We start from the raw sequence: 9,034 nt of genomic DNA, 5'->3' as shown, positions 1-9,034 counted from the left end.
AGCAATGCTACTAATAATAATATTAATATTCCTGAGTGCCCTCTCCCACTTTGTGGACCCCGACTGGCCCCCTGGTATACTCCAAGCTGGGAGACAGGACGCAAGTGGATGAAAGGTCCAAATTAATGCAACCAAACACTGGTAAGGGCTCATTATCAAGCTCGCTATGAGGGGGCGCTTTGTGGGGTCCCATAGGCAGAATCCGCAATGTCCCCAGCACCATACTGTTCGGGTGGGGGTGGGAGAGACACTGGCCGTTCCATGGTTAAAGGCAGCGATTATATTGTGACAGAGGACTTCCAGGGGGAGGCGGAAAGAGTCACTTCTTCCTCAGTTTGTTACATCCTCCTGCATTTGAAAAGCTGAGAGGAGGAAATTTTGCAGCTCGGAAGACTGTGCTTTTTGCAAGGTTGGTTTTTGGGGGGGAGGGGGGCTTTGCAGGAGAGAAGGCCTCTTGAAGAAGGCGGTTTTGCAAAGAGGCAGCGATGGGAGGGAAAATGCATGGGGCTACACCCCCAATTCAGCCCCCAAAGAGCTGCGATGAGTGCAAAAGGCTTTAAGGGGTGCAGGGGTGCCCCAGGAGGAGAGCAAGGCAAGAAGGCAAGGCGGGGGGGGGGAGAGGGAGTTTTAGGGTGGGGCAGGAAACCCCACAAAGGAAAGGAGGCAGGAGAGCTCTGGGAAGAGGGAGGAGATGTTGATGTTTTGCAGAAAGAGGGGTCAATGTTGGGTAGAGACGGCAGGATCAGCTGTAAACTCATTTCAACACTACGAGGCATGGACTCTTTTTTTCCTTCTTAGATGCCTTTGGGGTTCAGGAGGAAGGCACCCAAGGAGGGCGTAGTCTCTCTGTATAGCAGACCAGCCCTAGGAAGGAACCAAGGTGTTGGGGGAGATGAAGGAGGGAAGACTTTAAGGATGGGAAGAGGAGAACCATTAGCTGTAAAATGAACTGCTGCAGCAGATCTGGGGGCTCCAAGCCCAGTGAGCTGCCCCCAAATAGCCCTGCTCCTCCTGAGCAAGGGGTTTTCAGGAGCTGAGTCTCAGTCCTGTCTGGGGACGGAATGTGGGGCTTTCTGCCTGCTAAGGAGATGCTCTGAGGAAAGGGGTGTTTTTAATGGTGGTGGGAAGAAGATCCTGTTTCAGACATAAATCCACTTTCCTCAGCTGTTGGGGTCCAGGAGGAAGGTGCTCCTCTTTTACCAAAGAAACTGCAAGTTGGAGCTCCACAGCTTGGCTGGGTTATTATTCACCAGCAAATCGTATTGAGCAGGAAAATGCCTGCCGGGACTCTGAGGCTCCCTTTGCTTCTTCCTCCCTCCCAGGAACCTGCATCTTCTGAGCTTCTCAGGAAGGATGGAAGAGGCTGATCCTGCAAACGTAGCGGGGATGGAAGGAGGAAGGTGGACGGTTGACCTGGTCAGGCTGCCTCCTGCATCCCTCCCCACAACCTCTGGCTGTTCTCTCCCAGGACCCTCAGAAAGATCTGGTGAGTTCCAGGAAATGGAGATGGAGACATGGAGGGATGTTGGCCGTGGAAAAGCATTAAACCTAGGCAATGGCTCCCCTTCTTTGGAATGCTCTCCCCAGGGAAGTTCCCCTGGTGCCTTTCTTATCCACCTTTGTTGTTGTTTACTCGTCTTAGTCGTGTCTGACTGCCCATGACCGCATGAACCAGAGGATGCCTTGGAAACGCTCACTTCTTACAGCTTTTCATTTTTTTATGTCCATGGAGCTTTCATGGCAAAATATTGGAGTGGGTTGCCAGTTCCTTCTCCAGGTGGATCACATTTAGTCTAAACTCTTGGCTGACCTGTCTGTCTCGGGTGGCACTGCACGGCATAGGTCATAGCTTCTCTTAGTTATTCAAGCCCCTTCGCCATGACAAGGCAGTGATCCGTGAAGGGGTATACACCTTTAGGTGCCATGCAAAGTTGTTCCTTATTAACCAGGTTTTTGCTTGATATGTTTGACATCCTATAGCCTTTTTCAAACGTGGCTCTTTTGGGGGGGGGTGTTGTTGGGATGTTGTTTTTATTCTGGTTATATATGGTGTGATCTTTTCTGTGAACCACACTGAGACCTCCGGGTATAGGGCGGTATATAAACTCAATAAATAATAATACTAATATTAATACTTTCATTATTTGTACCCCACGGATCTGACTGGGTTGCCCCAGCCACTCTAGCTGGCTTCCAACAAATATAAAAGCACAATAAAACATTAGACATTAAAAACTTCCCTATATATGGCTGCCTTCTGATGTCTTCTAAAAGTTGTATAGTTGTTTATTTGACATCTGATGAGAGGGCGTTCCACAGGGTGGGCACCACTACCCATAAGGCCCTCTGCCTTGTTCCCTGTAACTTCACTTCTCTCAGTGAGGGAACCACCAGAAGGCCCTGGGACCTGGATCTCAGTGTCCAGACTGAATGATTGGGGTGAAGAATCTCCTTTAGCATTTCATCAGTTTGCCTTTTTACTCCTTCAGGAGATGTTGAAGGGATTCTGGCAGAAGGAGAACAATCAGAAGTGTCACCACAAAGAGCCAAAGAGGAGGAGGAGCAAAGGAAGCTGAGGGTTCAAGATGGAGGCAGCATGCAAGAGGGGAGACGAAAGCAGAAGGCGGAGGGTAACTCTGGTACATCCCAGGGTGCTGAAAATCAAATTCGCAGAGAGGAGAAAAAGCATGAATGTACAGTGTGTGGAAAGAGATTGGGTAGTCGCTCAACTCTTACTTCACATCAAAGAGTGCACACAGGGGAGAAAGCGTATACATGTACAGTGTGTGGAAAGAGCTTCAGTGCCAGTAGTTCCCATAGGAGACACCGAAGAACTCATACAGGGGAGAAACCGTATACGTGTTCCGAGTGTGGAAAGCCCTTCAGTCATAGTCACAGCCTTACATCGCATCAACGAACTCATACAGGGGAGAAACCGTATACATGTTCCGAGTGTGGAAAGAGCTTCAGTCGGAATGGCCAGCTTACCACACATCAAAGAACTCATACAGGGGAGAAACCGTATACATGTTCCGAGTGTGGAAAGAGCTTTCGTCAGTGTAGCAACTTTAAGTCACATCAAAGAATTCATACAGGGGAGAAACCGTATACATGTTCAGAGTGTGGAAAGAGCTTCGCTCAAAGTGGTGGCCTCACCTTACATCAAAGAACTCATACAGGAGAGAAACGTTATAAATGTTTTGAATGTCAAAAGAGCTTCTGTTCGAGCAGTACCCTTATCTTGCATCTACGAACTCATACAGGGGAGAGACCTTATACATGTTCAGAGTGTGGAAGGGGCTTCAGTCACAGTGGTACCCTTACTAACCACCTAAGAACTCATACAGGGGAGAAACCGTATACATGTTCAGAGTGTGGAAGGAGCTTCAGGAAGAATTGTGGCCTTACGTCGCATAAAAGATCTCATACAGGAGAGAAACCCTATACATGTCCAGAGTGTGGAAAGAGCTTCAGCTACAGTTACAACCTTACCACGCATCAACAAATTCATACAGGGGAGAAACCGCATACATGTTCTGAGTGTGGAAAGAGCTTCACTCAGGTCAGTGGACTTACTAAACATCAACAGACTCATCGAGGCAGCAAACCTTATAAATGCTGGGAATGTGGCAAGAGTTTTGGTCAACTCTACTCCCTTTCCCGGCATCAAATAATTCATACAGGGGAGAAACGATATACATGTTTGGAGTGTGGAAAGAGCTTCAGCCACAGTTGGCAGCTTACTGTGCATCAAAGACTGCACACAGGAGAGAAACCTTATAAATGCTTGGAGTGTGGCAAGAGCTTCACTCAGAATGGCACTTTTACGTTACATCAAAGAACTCACACAGGAGAAAAACCATATACATGTTCGGAGTGTGGGAGAAGCTTCAGTGACAGTAGTAGCCTTACTAGACACCAAAGAATTCATACAAGGAGGAAATTTTAGAAATCTTGGGTCAATGTAAAGAACTTCTGTGAGAAGGACTCCCTTACTAAACTGAAAAGAACTCGTACAAGGGAAACAGAAAAGTTGGAGTGTGGGAAGATCTTTAATCATATCAAATAACTCCTACAGAGAGTAAGCCAATGATTGTGTTCAGAATTAGAACTTGCTTCCATTAGAATTTTTATTCCTTTTAGTGGCTGTGTTACATATTGTTCTCCTTATCAGAGTTAGTTTTACATAGCTATAAGATTGAGGGCACAAGGAGAAGGGGACGACAGAGGGCGAGATGGTTGGACTCATGAAGCTACTAACATGAGTTTGACCAAACTGCGGGAGAAAGTGATGGATAGTCATGCCTGGCGTGCTCTGGTCCATGGGGTCACGAAGAGTCGGACCCAACTAAACAACAACAAAATTCTATTTTCTTTCCATGGTGTGAATTGAACTGATATTTTTCATAGAAGCAAATGCATTCACTGGTATTCGGTTGACGTATGTAAAGTATGTAAAGTAGATGTAATGAGAATACAGCCCCTCAGATAATGCCTCTAATGAACAAATACTGTTGAAAAACATACTGTATACTAAACCGCAATGTGCAGTCAAGAGAGAAATGAGAACAGTACTGAAGGCTTGATTTTCAAGCCTGTGTCTAGAGTGTTAATAGGTTAAAAGGTTTCAGGGTTTGTGTTTCTTCACCTTCATCTGCATATGAGGAAATTTCAGTTTTATGTATTTGTGCTGTGTGTTCTCCCCTCCACTAGTATTTCCCGTAAACACCCCCCCCCTCCCATTCTGGACATGTGAAATCCACTATGCAGCTATGTGCAGGTATCTGTTTATTTGATAATGTGGCAAAGGAAGAAGATGCAATCTCATCCAGAACACAACACTAAAAAACCAAATTACAGTGGTACCTCGTGTTACGGACGGGATCCGTTCCGGAGGCCCGTCCGTAACACGAAATTTAGGGAACCTGAAACGCCCCGTCTGAGCATGCGTGGGCATGGTTTTGCGCTTCTGTGCATGCGCAAGTGCAGAGACCTGGAAGTAACCCATTCCGGTACTTACGGGTTGCCGTGGTCCGCCAGCCGAAGGTTTCATAACCCAGAGGCAAATTAACCTGAGGCACCACTGTGTGTTTTAAATACAATTTTTAGATACATCAGATTTACACGGGACAGTCAGAAATTTAGAAATTCATGTGTGTTAACAAGACAGTTTCCCTGTTGCATAGTCTAGTGAAAGGCAATATTTCGGAACTGAACTCTGCTGATCAAATAACTGAAAGTGCAGGTAATAGACCAACAAACTTAACCCATCTTCTCCAATGGATGCCTGTTGCTCTTTCCCCTTTCATTGCTGCCTTGTTAGAAGCTGTCCTCTGGTCCCCCCGTATTTCTGTCATTCACCAAAATGCTCGCACTTCCCATGACAATGCACAAGCCCTTCCTGGGAATTCCTGGGCAGAGAGCTGCTGAACCCCACACCCCAAAAGGAAATCCAACCTCATCCAGCAGGCAATGCTAACCACTGAATTCTGTTTTAAATGCTTTTTTTAAAGATAGATTTGCACAGATACTCGAGTGCAGGCTTTCTCAAACTTGGGTCTCTTGCTATTTCTGGACTAAAATTCCCATCATCCCTTACTACTGCTAGCTGGGGGTGATGGGAGTTGTAGTCAAGAAAGAACCGGAGACCCAAGTGTGGGAATCCTAGTTTGGTGAAATGTCAGAATACGGACATGAATTGTGCTGATTAAATTGTAGACTGGATCTTTCATTGGTCTGATAAGAGAGGAGTTCAGGGAGCAAACGGCCATCTTACTCTGATGACGTTGCTCCCCTGCCTTGCTGAGCTTGTGTGTGTGTGTCTGCTTCCTTGCAGCCAAGGGATCTGCTGTTGTTCAGGCTCATGCCGCTATCTTTGCTGCCTTGTTAGAAGCTGCCCACTGGTGTCCCCCACTGGCAGCCTCCGCCGTATGTGTGTCATTCACGATAAGGTTTGCATGAACTGTTTCTCGCCAGTGGCGGAGAGCCTTCACAGACCTCAATGTGTCTGTTTGGTGCTCTGCCACTTCTATTGCCAAAGGTTGCCCATTTTTCCACCAGGCACATGGGCAAGAGGGCAAGCAGGCAAGCAAATCCTTAAGGCCGAGTTTGCTGCTGAAGGCCACAGGAAAGCCAGGATCTGAGCCAGCAATCCTAGGTTCGTTGTAGGGATCTGTTTCTCTGTGCACATGCAACTCATTAGGAAATTAATTTTAGAAATGCATGGAAATGCAATGTACCGGATTTGCCCAAAAGAGCAGTCAACAAATTGAAGAATATTTGCACCCAACTTCGGAACTCACTGGCAGTTGTTTCACTGTGTTTTAATCCGGGTTTTATTGTTTATTTTAATAATTTTTTAATAATAAAATAATCATTTTAACTTTTTTTACTGATAATGTCATTGTTTTATTTTTCCTGAACCGTGCATTTAAAAAATCTCAAACATATATGTATAGTAAAGCTGCATGTAAATTTTAGGGAACAAAATAATAAACCCATACAAAAGATGTAATAGCAAAACAAGTATGCAATTCCTAAGGAGCCGTTTACAACTTGCTTGGGTGCAGGTTTTCTCAGGAGTCAGTTCTACGGTTCCCAAGAGGTGCTTAATCTCAGGGGAAAGCGGATAAATTCAGTTTGTGTATTCCCCAGGCAAAAGAGATTTTGGTCCCCTGAGGGTTAAATGCAGTGAAAGAGGAAAGGATGCTTTTCCTTCCTATCTGCTTGCCTGAACTCTGCAGGATTTCCCAAAAGGTCTTGGGTGTTACAGATCCTTTCCTCACTAGGAGTGCCATCTGGCTCAGATACAATTCCATCACAGTGAACAGTCTCTTCTTCCTTGGAGGTTTTTGAGCAGAGGTTGGATGGCAATCTGCCAGGGATGCTTTAGCTGAAATTCCTGCATTGCAGGGGTTTGGACTAGAGGACCTTTGTGGTCCCTTCCAACTACACTATTATATGGCAGCTGCCCAGACACAAACATGCAATCTTAAAAAAAGAGAACCAATTTAACACAGTGGTTCCCAGACTTTTTCTGGCTACCACCTTCTTGGTGCCCTATTATTGTTGTTGCTGCTGCTGTTGTTGTTTGAATTTATAAACCATCCTATATGCGGGGGTCTCAGAATAAAATCAAGATATAAAACCAAAAAATACATAATAAAAATGAAAACAACCCCCACAAATATATGGGTGGTTGGACTAGGTGACCATCGGAACCCAGTCCAATTTTACAATTCTTCAATTCAATATCCTGCCTTTTCCTCCAAGGAGCTGGAGGTAGCATATTAATAAATGGTCCTTCCTCTCCTCCTTTAATCCCCTACAACAACCCTGTGAGGCAGGCTAGGCTGAGAGGCATTGAGTGGCCCCATGGCCACCCGGTGGGGAATTTGATCCCTGGTCTCCCAAGACCATAGTGCAGCACTCTAACCACTACACCACACTGCCTCTCACTGCTGCCTAAGAAGTCCCAACATTGTGAAAGTAGAGATCAGAGTCCCCAGAAGGGAGAGATTTCTTTCCACCCCAGCTGCCTGGTCTTCAAAGGGTTAAAGATGAATTGCAGGAATCCTAGAGAGGCAGGAAACTGGAGGAGCAGCTTGGTCCTCCAGGGCAAGTGCACCTCCTCCCTCCTGCCTTGTGCTTGGTCCTTTTGCAGAAGAGAGGCTGCAGAGATTGGATGCATGGAAGGAAGCAGGCAGGGAGGCTGGGGCCGGATCCTGCTCCAACCCAGAGCTGTTTGGAGCAGGACCTGAGGTTCCCCCACCTCTGCCTCAGCCCCCTTGTGGTCCACACTCACTTGGCCAGTATTTGCCTTAAAGCAGAACCTGGAAAGAATGGAAAAAGAGGCTGTGCATGGGAGGGGGGTTGGACAACCCTTCAGGCATATTGGAAGCTGCTGTCCAAATCCCCCAACTGCCCCACTTGGGAGATATTGGAAAGGGCTATGAAGACCCTCCTGGATGGGGACGCCCTCAGCTCAGATACTCGGTGCCAGAGATTCAGGCATTCTCAATACCACGAAGCCAATATACCACTTGAATTATGGGTAAAGCTGTGGAAAAAGATTGTAAAATTCACGGCATGTAGTTCATTAAAAGAAAATTATATGAAGATGATGTACCGATAGTATTTGACTCCAGTAAAGCTTGCTAAAATGTATAAAGATACCTCTAATTTATGCTGGAAATGTATGGATAAGGAATCTACATTTTTAACACCATACGTGGTGGACATGTAAAAAAGTAAAACGATATACAATGAACTGACTATGCCGAAATGGCTAAATTACCGTGAAGATCAGGCACCAAAATGAGAAAAAATTCAATTAGTAGCAGGTTTGATGTAACATTTATGAACTAATTATAGAATTAGGAGGGAAAAATAAGAAGAAATTAATTGGAGAAATATAATTCTATGCAAGGAGAATAAAACTAGTCATCTATTGCAAATTTGGATTGGATATCTATATACCAAAACGGGAACTGCTGTTAATTTGAAAATTGGAAATAAAATGTTTCTATAAAATAAAAATATAAAAATAAAGAATACTTTTTTGGGACGCCGTGCAGCTGATCCAGCAGAGCTTTCCGGAGGCGAGGCGCCCGCCTCCCCTCGCTCTTTGCCCGTAGCAGCCCAGAGGCTCCTGCCGCTCGGCTCCGAAACGGTTAAGAGCAGCGGCGACAGAGCGGAGATTCCTAGAGCGGAGGGGGGGAAGACTGTTGGGAGAATAGGAGCTTCCGCTTCCTGTCCCGCTTTCCCGAGGGAGATGCTGCTGATGGCGACGGCTGTCCTTCCTCGTGTAGGCGCTGGAGGTGCGTCATAATATCATCATATATGATAACTTGGGGAGGGGAAAGTGGGGGTCCTGCGGGAGGGATTAAAAAAAAACCCTAAGCTTATTTCAATGTAAGCTTTTTTCTGTGTCTCCTTTTTCTAGTCGTCACTTTATTCAGATTTTCACCTGTTATTATTTTTAAATGGAGCTCTTGAAAATTGGCCAGCATTTCTCCTAATGCACACGCTTTTG

Source organism: Lacerta agilis, chromosome 2 (genome assembly GCF_009819535.1).
Source record: "Lacerta agilis isolate rLacAgi1 chromosome 2, rLacAgi1.pri, whole genome shotgun sequence".
Classification (NCBI taxonomy): domain Eukaryota; kingdom Metazoa; phylum Chordata; class Lepidosauria; order Squamata; family Lacertidae; genus Lacerta; species Lacerta agilis.
The sequence above is the reverse complement of the archived record's forward strand: the minus strand, read 5'-3'. Positions refer to the sequence as shown.